Source organism: Macaca mulatta, chromosome 5 (genome assembly GCF_049350105.2).
Source record: "Macaca mulatta isolate MMU2019108-1 chromosome 5, T2T-MMU8v2.0, whole genome shotgun sequence".
Taxonomy (NCBI): domain Eukaryota; kingdom Metazoa; phylum Chordata; class Mammalia; order Primates; family Cercopithecidae; genus Macaca; species Macaca mulatta.
The window spans coordinates 137,236,671-137,246,471 of NC_133410.1; the positions used below are offsets into that span (position 1 = coordinate 137,236,671).

The 9,801-nt window shown below is 41.0% G+C and overlaps 1 long non-coding RNA gene across 2 annotated transcripts in view; it reads left to right on the forward strand.

The window, feature by feature from the left end:
• Positions 1-9,564, forward strand: part of LOC106998496 (uncharacterized) — a 124,744-nt gene extending 115,180 nt beyond the window's left edge. For both annotated transcript variants that reach the window (XR_013417298.1, XR_013417297.1), the window contains one exon: positions 3,003-9,564. This is a non-coding gene — a long non-coding RNA (uncharacterized LOC106998496). The remainder of the gene's footprint in view (positions 1-3,002) is intronic.
• Positions 9,565-9,801: the final 237 nt, after the last annotated feature.

Consider the following 9,801-nt stretch of genomic DNA (forward strand, 5'->3'; position numbering starts at 1 on the left):
GTGTCCCTGGGTCTTCCTTAAGGACAGTATATGGTTTTAGAAGATAATAAGCAAACATTTATCTACCACCTCTCTAGATCAGCTAGGCATTCTTTTTTTTCTGACACAGAGTCTCACTTTTCCGGCCAGGCTGGAGTATAGTGGCGCGATAATCTCGGCTCACTGCAGCCTCTGTCTCCGGGGCTCAAGCAATTCTCCTGCCTCAGCCTCCCAAGTAGCCGGGATTACAGGCGTGTGCTACCATGCCCAGCTAATTTTTGTAGTTTTAGTAGAGACGAGGTTTCACCATGTTGGCCAGGCTGGTCTCAAACTCCTGACCTCAGGTAATCTGCCCACCTCAGCCTCCCAAAGTGCTGGGATTACAGGCGTGAGCCACCATGCCTGGCCAGGTATTCTTCTAAGCCCTTTCTGCTGTGAACTCATTTAATATTCTTAACAAACAAAGGGACAGGAACCATTATAATCACTGTTCAACAGATGAGAAAACTCAGGCACAGAGAGGTTAGGTAAATTGTCCAATCAGCCTTAGCTAGTGACTGGGGGAATGGGGTTTTGAACCTGTCAGTCCTTCCTAGGATCTATCCACATAACTAGGAAGTCACATTGCTTTCTGGGATATTGCATAGCCTATGGCAAAACCTGAATGGTGTGGAGCTTGCCATATGGGCTTCATTAGAATGTACCCTCCCCCAGTTGCAGTGAGCTGAGATCGCGCCACTGCACTCCAGCCTGGGCAACGAGAGTGAAACTCCGTCTCACAAAAAAAAAAAAAAAAAAAGAATGTACCCTCCCCCAGTGCTTTTCAAATCTTGGGGCTCTGCAGAATCCCTAAGGGTCATGAGAATGAGAGGCAAAGGAGGCTCTGGACTTCTACATCCACATCAGCCAGAACCAGTCAGCGCTTTAAATGTTATTTGCTAACACTAAGAGTTTATCTGAGTAAGGGGTTCTGCAGCTCACAAGAAGCTTAAGAACTATGGCTCTAAACAATCAAGCCAGTTAACTCATACAGGGGTGGTACCAGTTGCAAAGAGAAATGAGATGTAGAAACCCTGACCCCAGTGCTGTGTGTTGCTGTTACACTCTTTTTACTATAGTCAATGTCATAGTTGTGAAGTCAGTGTGCATTTTGGTGATGACATTTCAGGGTAAACTAGAGGCTGCTGCCTGGGTACCACAGGGTGGTGACCAGATCAGGTGCTTTCACAGTAGAAGATGAAAAAGGCCAGCCAATGCTAGAGCCTGGTCTAGGGAGGGGTAGGAGAGATGAGGCAAAAATGCTCAACATGGTAGGAAAGGCATGAAATTAAAGAAAGTGGTGAACAGAGCCAAGGGCAGGTGCTGAAATGAGGGTCCATACTCTGTGAATTAAATTGTTGAAAGTAGGGCTGGGAGCAGCAGAAGAGGAACCGATTGAAGGTGGCAAGATGAGAAAGACAGGATGGAAACTTCCCAAGGAAATTGTGGACCACAGAGGACCCCAGGAAAGAGACTCTTGAGTCAAGAGAAATAAAAAGCTAGGCAGAAAATTTTTTTGTTAAAGTTTATGCGATTGGTATATCAGAGTAAAACAAAGGATTACCACAAAGCATTTTACCAAGTATCTCACCATGCCCTTGATTAGGTGGATTCAAAACTGGCTAAGTGAACTTTATCCAAAGGTGCTGCCTACTGGGCTACAGACCATCGTGGAGGGCAAGTATGGCTCTGCACTCTTCAGCCTTGTTTTATAAAGCAAATGCTGTAGGGCTGGCACGTTGGCTCATACCTGTAATCCCAGTGCTTTGGAAAGCCAAGGTGGGCTTGAGCCCATGAATTTGAGGTCAGCATGGACAACATGGGGAGACCCCCATCTCTACAAAAAATTAAAAAAATTAGTCAGACATGGGGGTGTACACGTGTAGTCCCAGCTACTTGGGAGGCTGAAGTGGGAGGATCTCTGAGTCCAGGAGTTCGAAGCTGTAACGAGCTGTGATTGTGCCACTGCACACCAGCCTGGGTGATAGAGTGAGACCCTGTCTATCTCAGAATAAACAAAGAAATGCAAATGCTCTGACAAGGCTCTGACATTATATGTTACTAAAGAATGATGTTCTCTGATTTGTCCTGTGTGTGTCCATTTCCTCATTGTTTATAGTTGTTAGTATGGGATTTCTGGATGAGCCTAGAGGGCCCATGAGTCCTCTGAGATTATTATACTAGGCGTATCTGCTTACTTTTCTGTCTGTCTTGCTAGAACAGGAGCAACTTGTGGAAGTGAAGCAAGTCAGAACTGACAAAAGAAAAGCAGTGTACATATTGATCCATGGTTGAGCTATAATTGATTCATGCAGTACTTATTGAGTATCTCAAACATGCTTGCAGTTGAGTACTAGGCACACAGGAAGAGGGATATGAAAAAATTAACAAACAGCAAAATGAGCATTATTGTTGTAATGTGCTGTGATAGAGAAAACACGCCCGAAAGGCACCTGCTCTAGCCTGAAGAATGAGAGTTTTCTTTCTGAAGAGGAAACATCAGTTGCTTGTGGACACATGAGAGTTGGGTGTCCTGTATGAGGCAAGGAGAAGGGGTTCCAAGACAGAGATGAGAAATAGCATAGTGTATGTGCTAAAATGCAAGTTGTTTGGGATGGGGATGGTGAAGGGCACCTGTGAGGGCCGAGGTAGACAGGTCCAGGTGGAACAGGCTTTAATACCATATTAAGAATTTATATTTTTATCCCCAATTTAGATTTTAATGGCCCCAAAACCACTGGGGCCATTAAAAGATTGAAAGTAGGGAGTGGCATGATGGAATTTCTATTTTTGAAAAATTATGAAGGCAACAGTGTGAAAGATGCAATAGGAAGGGGCAAGATCATGGACTGGGGAATGTTGTAGAAGGCCACTACAGAAACTGGGGTGAAAGACTGTGTTGGTGTGCTGTCACTTACGGCTTCCATGGGTGCTGTTACTCTGTGTAGCTGCTGCTGCTATGATCACTGTTTCTATTACCACAGGGATGGTCAAGGGGGAGCAGGATCATCTTAGACCATGAGGGAGGATGAGCTGGAAGAATGAAGAGAGAAGTGTCTTGATGAGGAGGTGGAGGTGTATGAAGTGACGAAGAGTCTGTGAGGAGAATGAGGAAGGGCAACCAGAGAAATCAAGAAAAATTAGGAGACAGATCTCCTAGAAGCCAAGAAGATGGTGGTAAACTAATAAGTGATGGGAGCAGTGAAGGAAAAAAAAAAAAAAACTCGGAGTATGTTTATATTGGTGGCAAAAAGAGTTTGCTTTCAAGTGCCTTGTTAGCACACCTGTGATCTGACTAAGTTACATCAGTGGGAGGCAGAGGATGAAAGGATGCCGGCCTCTGAGACCGACTTCAGTTCTTTGAGTGTTTGAGAAACACTTCAAGTCTTAGTCAGTGGCTTTGGTCATGGTGAGGATGATGCCCTGAGGGCTTTCACCGCAGAGACAAGCCGACTTGTTCAAATCCATTCTCAAATAGTAAAACACAGGCAAAGGTAAAACATGCAGAACTACTGCACCATGATCAAAACATGTACTCTGTCACATCTAATGGCTTCAGGCACCCCTTGAACTTTTGAGTTAGCAAAAACGGGCAAATAAAGATGAAACTTGTCTTTCAGTTCTCCTTATGTGTTTTTTAATTGTTTCCTCCTTGGTTCCTCTGCAACAGCCCTGCGGTCTCTGCATGTTCAGTGGCATGTCTCAGCATCTTCAGGGGAGTTGAGAACAGCTGCCCCCAGCCTTCTGTACTTGTCAGGCATACAGTGGGGGAGACATAGCCCTGGCACGCCAATCTCTTCCCTGATTTAAAGTGTCAAAGCATTTTGGAATTCCGGTCTTGGTGTTAAAAACTCTCCATGAACTTTGATAGGCTTCAGTGGTAGTCACTACCTTAGGATGCTGATGAGGAACAACTGCTAGCCTGCCTATGGTGATGACCTTCGAAAAGCCCATGAACAGAACTATTACGAATCATGAGTAAGAAGATTAGGGAAAAGCTGGGCGCGGTGGCTCACGCCTGTAATCCCAGCACTTTGGGAAGCCGAGGCGGGCGGATCACGAGGTCAGGAGATCGAGACCATCTTGGCTAACACGATGAAACCCCGTCTCTACTAAAAATACAAAAAATTAGCCGGGCGTGGTGGCAGGTGCCTGTAGTTCCAGCTACTCGGAAGGCTGAGGCAGGAGAATGGCGTGAACCCCGGGAGGCGGAGCTTGCAGTGAGCGGAGAACGAGCCACTGTACTCCAGCCTGGGCGACAGAGTGAGACTCTGTCTCAAAAAAAAAAAAAAAAAAAAAAAAGAAGAACAAGATTAGGGAAAAACTAATCTCTGCTATTTGCTTTTTCTCTGTCAGAGACACAAGAATTTGTATGCATGTTTTCAACCTCTCTCTGATCTTCTTGCAGCTATTTAAAGTATTTTACAAAGGAGACGTTCCAAGAAGGAGCTGTGACTAAAAGGTATCCATAAAATTCAGATGTCTTTTGGTACAGCCATTACAGAAAACAGTATGGAGGTTTCTGAAGAAATTAAAAATAGAACTACCATATGATCCAGCAATTCCTCTTCTGGGTATATACCCAAAGGAGATGAAATCACTACCTCGTAAATATATCTGTACTCTCATGTTCATTGCAGCATTATTCACAGTAGCTAAGATGTGGAAACAACCCAAACACCCAAAGATGGACGAAAGGATAAAGGAATTACAATGTATATACATATATATAAACACACACACCACAGATGCACCACAATATAAATGTATACATACCATAACAGAAGCATATATATATATATATACACACACACACACCATAATACAAACTTTAGTGTATATGTGTGTAAATAAATAATATTGCATTGTGTGTATATATATGTGTGTGTACATACAATGGAATATTATTTGTTGTTGGAATATTATTCAGTCTTTAAAAAGAGGTCCTGCCATTTGCCACAATATGGTTGAAGCTTGAGGACATTACGCTAAGTAAAATAAGCTAGACACAGAAAGAAAAATATTGTATGCTCTATTTTATATGTGAAACAACAAAAAAGAAGCTCAAGCTGAAATATACAGAGATAGAGGATGATACAGCAATTACTATGGGTGAGGGGTGGGGAGAATGGAGAGATACAGATCAAAGGATACAAAATAGCAGATACATAGGATGAACAAGTCTAGAGATCATGTGATACATGAGGACTATAGTTAATAAAATTGTATTAGGGATTTTTGTTAAGTAGATTTTAGCTGCTCTTGTCACACACATGCAGAGTAACTACATGAGATGATAGATATGTATTGGTTTCACTATAGTAACAATTTTACTATCTATATGTGTCCCAAAATATATCCTAAACCCCAAATATACATAATGAAATTTATTAGAAAAGAAACAACAACACATTCAGAGTTTTTTGTTTGTTTGTTTTTTTGCTGTAAAGTTCAGGGGGCTCTCCTGGCATTGACAAATACCTAAATAACAAATGTTTTCTCCTCACTTCCTGTCATTGCTGTAAAGGAAACAGTCCCAGCATGAGAGGAACCTTTCTTAGTGTTCTCTGAAGGGTCATTTGTCAGTTGAGAGTAAGGCACATGCTTGAAGAAGTTTCAAGTAATTCTTGTTTGCACTACTTATCTTTAGTCAATCTGGGGATTAACCGAAGATTAGAGATAGGCCTGCCCTGGCTGAGCCCCCAGCTGATGTCTGCCAGCCACATACATGAACCACTTTAGAGAGGCGTCCTCAGGCCCAGGAGAGTCACCCCAGTTGATGGTCAATGCTACAGGAGCAGAGATGACAGGTCCCTGCTGAGCCCTGCTTAAATTGCAGATTTCTGAATAAAATAAATGGTGGTTATTTTTAGATAAAAATTTTAATCGACAAATAATATTTAGGGAGCACAACTGTGATGTTTTGGTATATGTATACATTATAGATTAAATCAAGCTAATTAACATATCTATCATCTCATGTATTTATTTTTTTGGTGGTATGAACATTTAAAATCTATTCTCTTAGCAATTTTCAAGAATACAATACGTTATTATTAACTATAGTGGTCATGCTGCACAATAGACCTCCAGAACTTATTCCTTCTGTATAACTGATACTTGGTACCCTTTGACTGGCAGCTCCATTTCCCCTCTCTCCACCCCCTGCCCCTGGTAACCACCATTCTGCTCTTCTACTTCAATGAGTTTGATTTTTTTAGATTCCACATATACATGACATCAAGCAGCATTGTCTTTCTGTGCCTGGCTTATTTCGTCTAGCATAATGTCCTCTGGTTTCATCCATGTTGTTGCAAATGACAGGATTTCCTTCTTTTTAAAGGCTGAATAGTATTCCATTGTGTCTATGTACCACATTTTCTTTATCCATTCATCTATTGTTGGACATTTAGGTTGATTCCATAATTTGGTTAGTGTGAATAGTGCTGTGATGAACATGAGAGTGCAGGTATCTCTTTGACATATTGATTTCAATCCCTTTGGATATAAACCCAGAAGTTGGATTGCTGGATCATATGGCAGTTCTACTTTTAGTTTTTTGAGGAATCTCTATACTGTGTATAATTGTTATATTTTTAAGCCATAGATTTTTGGGGGTGTGTTATGCAGCAATAGACAATCGGGACACTTGATTTCTAGGATAGCATGCTCCTGGTTTTGTTCCTGTTTCAGTGGCGCTCTTTCTTGGCCTCCTTTAATAGTTCCTCCTCATCCCTCTGTCTTCGTTTTTCTCCTGTCATTATGCAAAATTTTAGCCATACACATATTAGACAGCAAAGTATAATGAAACTCCTTGTGCCCATTTCCCAGCTTCAGTATTTATCTACTTAGAGCCAACCTTATTCATCTATTCTCCTACCTACTTCCCTCCATCCACTCCATATTACTTTTAAACAAATTCCTCAGACTCTCTTTTCTCTGTTATATTCCCTTGGTGGTCTCACCTGGACTCATAACTAAATATCATTCACATGCTAAAGACTCCTGAGTTTATTATATTACCTGGGCTGTAGCATTGTAGCTCAAAGCATGCATTCTGGCACTTATATTCCTGCATTCAAATCATGGCTCTTCCACAAACTATTCTCGTGACCTCAGGTAAGTTCCTTAACCTCTATGTGGTTCAGTTTCCCAACCTGTGAAATAAGAGATGATAATATTTCCTGCTACCTCTTGGGGTTGTTGTGAGGATTAAATAAGTTACATATGTAGAATGCTTAGCACAGTGCCTGCACGTATGCAATTATTGCATTTTTTATCATATCTTCAGGCCAGACCTGCCTGAACTGCAGGTGTATATATCCAGCTGCTTACTTGGCATTCTCACTTAGATGCACATCTCAAGCTTATTATTCTAAAACCAAACTCCTGACCCCCCTGCAAACTCCACATAGCTCTTCTCTCAGTCTCTCATTTCAGCTAATGGCAGTGTGTTCCATCTTTCCTTTCCTTAGCCCCAAATGCCATGATGTTATCTTTGACTTCTCTCTTGCTCTCATATCGTACATCAAATCCTGTTGGATCTGCTTTCAAAATATATTATAACAGAGTCATTCACCATTGTTACCCTTGTAGAAACCTCCATCACCTCTTGCCTGCAATATAGCTTCCTAACTGGGCCACCTACTTCTACCCTTCCTTCTCCCTCTCCATCCCCTCCTCCAATAATCTATTCCCGAACTCCTGACCTCAAGTGATCTTCCACCTTGGCCTCCCAAAGTGCTGGAATTACAGGAATGAGCCACCACACCCGGCCAATAATCTACTCTCAGTACAACAGAGTGGTCTTTTTAAACACTTAAGTCAGATTATGTCACTCCTCTGTTCAAAAACTTGTTGTCTCATGATACAAAGTGAACACCAAAGTCCTTGCAGTCCTCTCTGATCCCATTGCTGTCTACAGTGGCTCATTTTGTTCCAAAGTCACTGGCCTCCTTTCTGTTTCTGGAACATGATGGTAGGGCTCCTACCACATATCTTCAATTCAGCCATACCTCTTAAAATTCTCTATGCTCAGATCTTCATGGCCAACTCCCTTCTTCTTCTTGGCTTAAGTGTTATCTTCTCATTTAATGAACTTTCTGATCAATAAATCTGAGTCCTGGCCAGCCATCCCCCTCCCCACATTAACACTCTCAATCCCTCTTACTCTGCTCTACTTTTTCCTTTTTCCATGATGTTTATCACCTTCTGATATATTTTCATAATGTACTCATTTACTTTGTATATCATTTATTCTTTGTCTCCCTCTACTAAAACGTAAGCTTCATGAGGGCATCTTTATCTGTTTTGTTTATTGCTGAATCTCAAACACCTAGAACAGTGCCTGGCACAAAGTAGACAATAGATAGACAGATGGATAAACTTGTTTTAGAAAGATCACTCAAAAAACAATATACAGGATAGTTAGAAGGGGAGAGAGAATGGAAGTTTTTAAGATCTGTGCAATAATCCTTGCAAGAAATAATTATGAGAGCTTGAGCTAGAAAAGAAGCAAGAAGAGAGATGAGTGGGAATTTTGTTGGTAGAACCAATAGAAATGGATGACATTCTGATTATGGGGTGGGGGAAAGAGAGAGAGAGAAGTCAGTGTGACTTTCCGGTTTCTGGCTTGGGGGTGTCATACGGAACAAATTTTAGGAAAAGTCACATGCGAAAGTATCATGTTGGAAGAGTGTGGAAGAAAATATTGGCCTGGAATTAGAAATGGATCTTTACAATTAAGCACTTAATTGCATACTTTAAAAAATTATATTTCAATGAATGTATGTGAATAGTCTTTTCTATTTAGATTGCCACCTCATTTTTTGTTTCTTCTACTCACAATGCTGAGCTAATAGCAGGACTTTGAAAAAGAGTTGTGATTGACTGATAGGCTAAAACATATATTTTTAAAAACTTAGTTAACTGCTTCCTCCCCCATATTTGCTAGAATTACAGATTTGACACACTGTTAGATGATTTACAAATTCATTTCCCCCTTCTTCCAGAGTAATAGAATTTTGTTTGGACACATGATTACTCAGCTAAAAACTATATTTTCCAGGTATGCTTTTAATTGGATAAGGCCATGTCACTGAGGTCAGGCCAAGCAATGACAGTGGAAGCAGTATGCGCCATTTCCACACCTTAGCCTAAAAAACAGGACTGTGCTCCCATTTGATCTGGTCTGAAGTGAAACAGAGCCCTTTTGAGACCCAGCTTTGACATGAAGATTAAGTAAAATGCCTTGGGGCATAGTGGATAAATGAGATAGAAGGAACCTGAATCCTTGAATGACCTGGTGGAGCAGAGCTGCCTTGCCAAGATAGGCTTGCCTGACTATTATTTAGGAGCGGAAGAAATATGTACCCTATTTAAACCTCTGTATTTTGGGAGTTCTTTGTTTTAAAAACAACCTTCATTCTGACTCACAATAGGATAAATGCCATCGATGTCTTTGTTTCTTAGTGTCCTCTGTTATTCAAAGGAAAGACGAATACATTGAATTGAGTTTTTAAACATTAATAAAATACTTCTAATTCTGCTCTTTGTGTTGCTGCATAGTTCTTTTCTAAATGTAACATGGAATTACAGAGCCATAAAATGGAAGCAGAGTTAAACTCAGACATGTGGGCACTCAAGGTAGGTAAATATTCTGGTATTCATGACAGATTAGTCATTTGACACACCAACAAACTGATAATCTTAACTTTCTCCCCATAGTACTCAGTATTTTTCTTATAGTTTTAACTCATTCCTCTCTTTAATCTTTAAAAACAT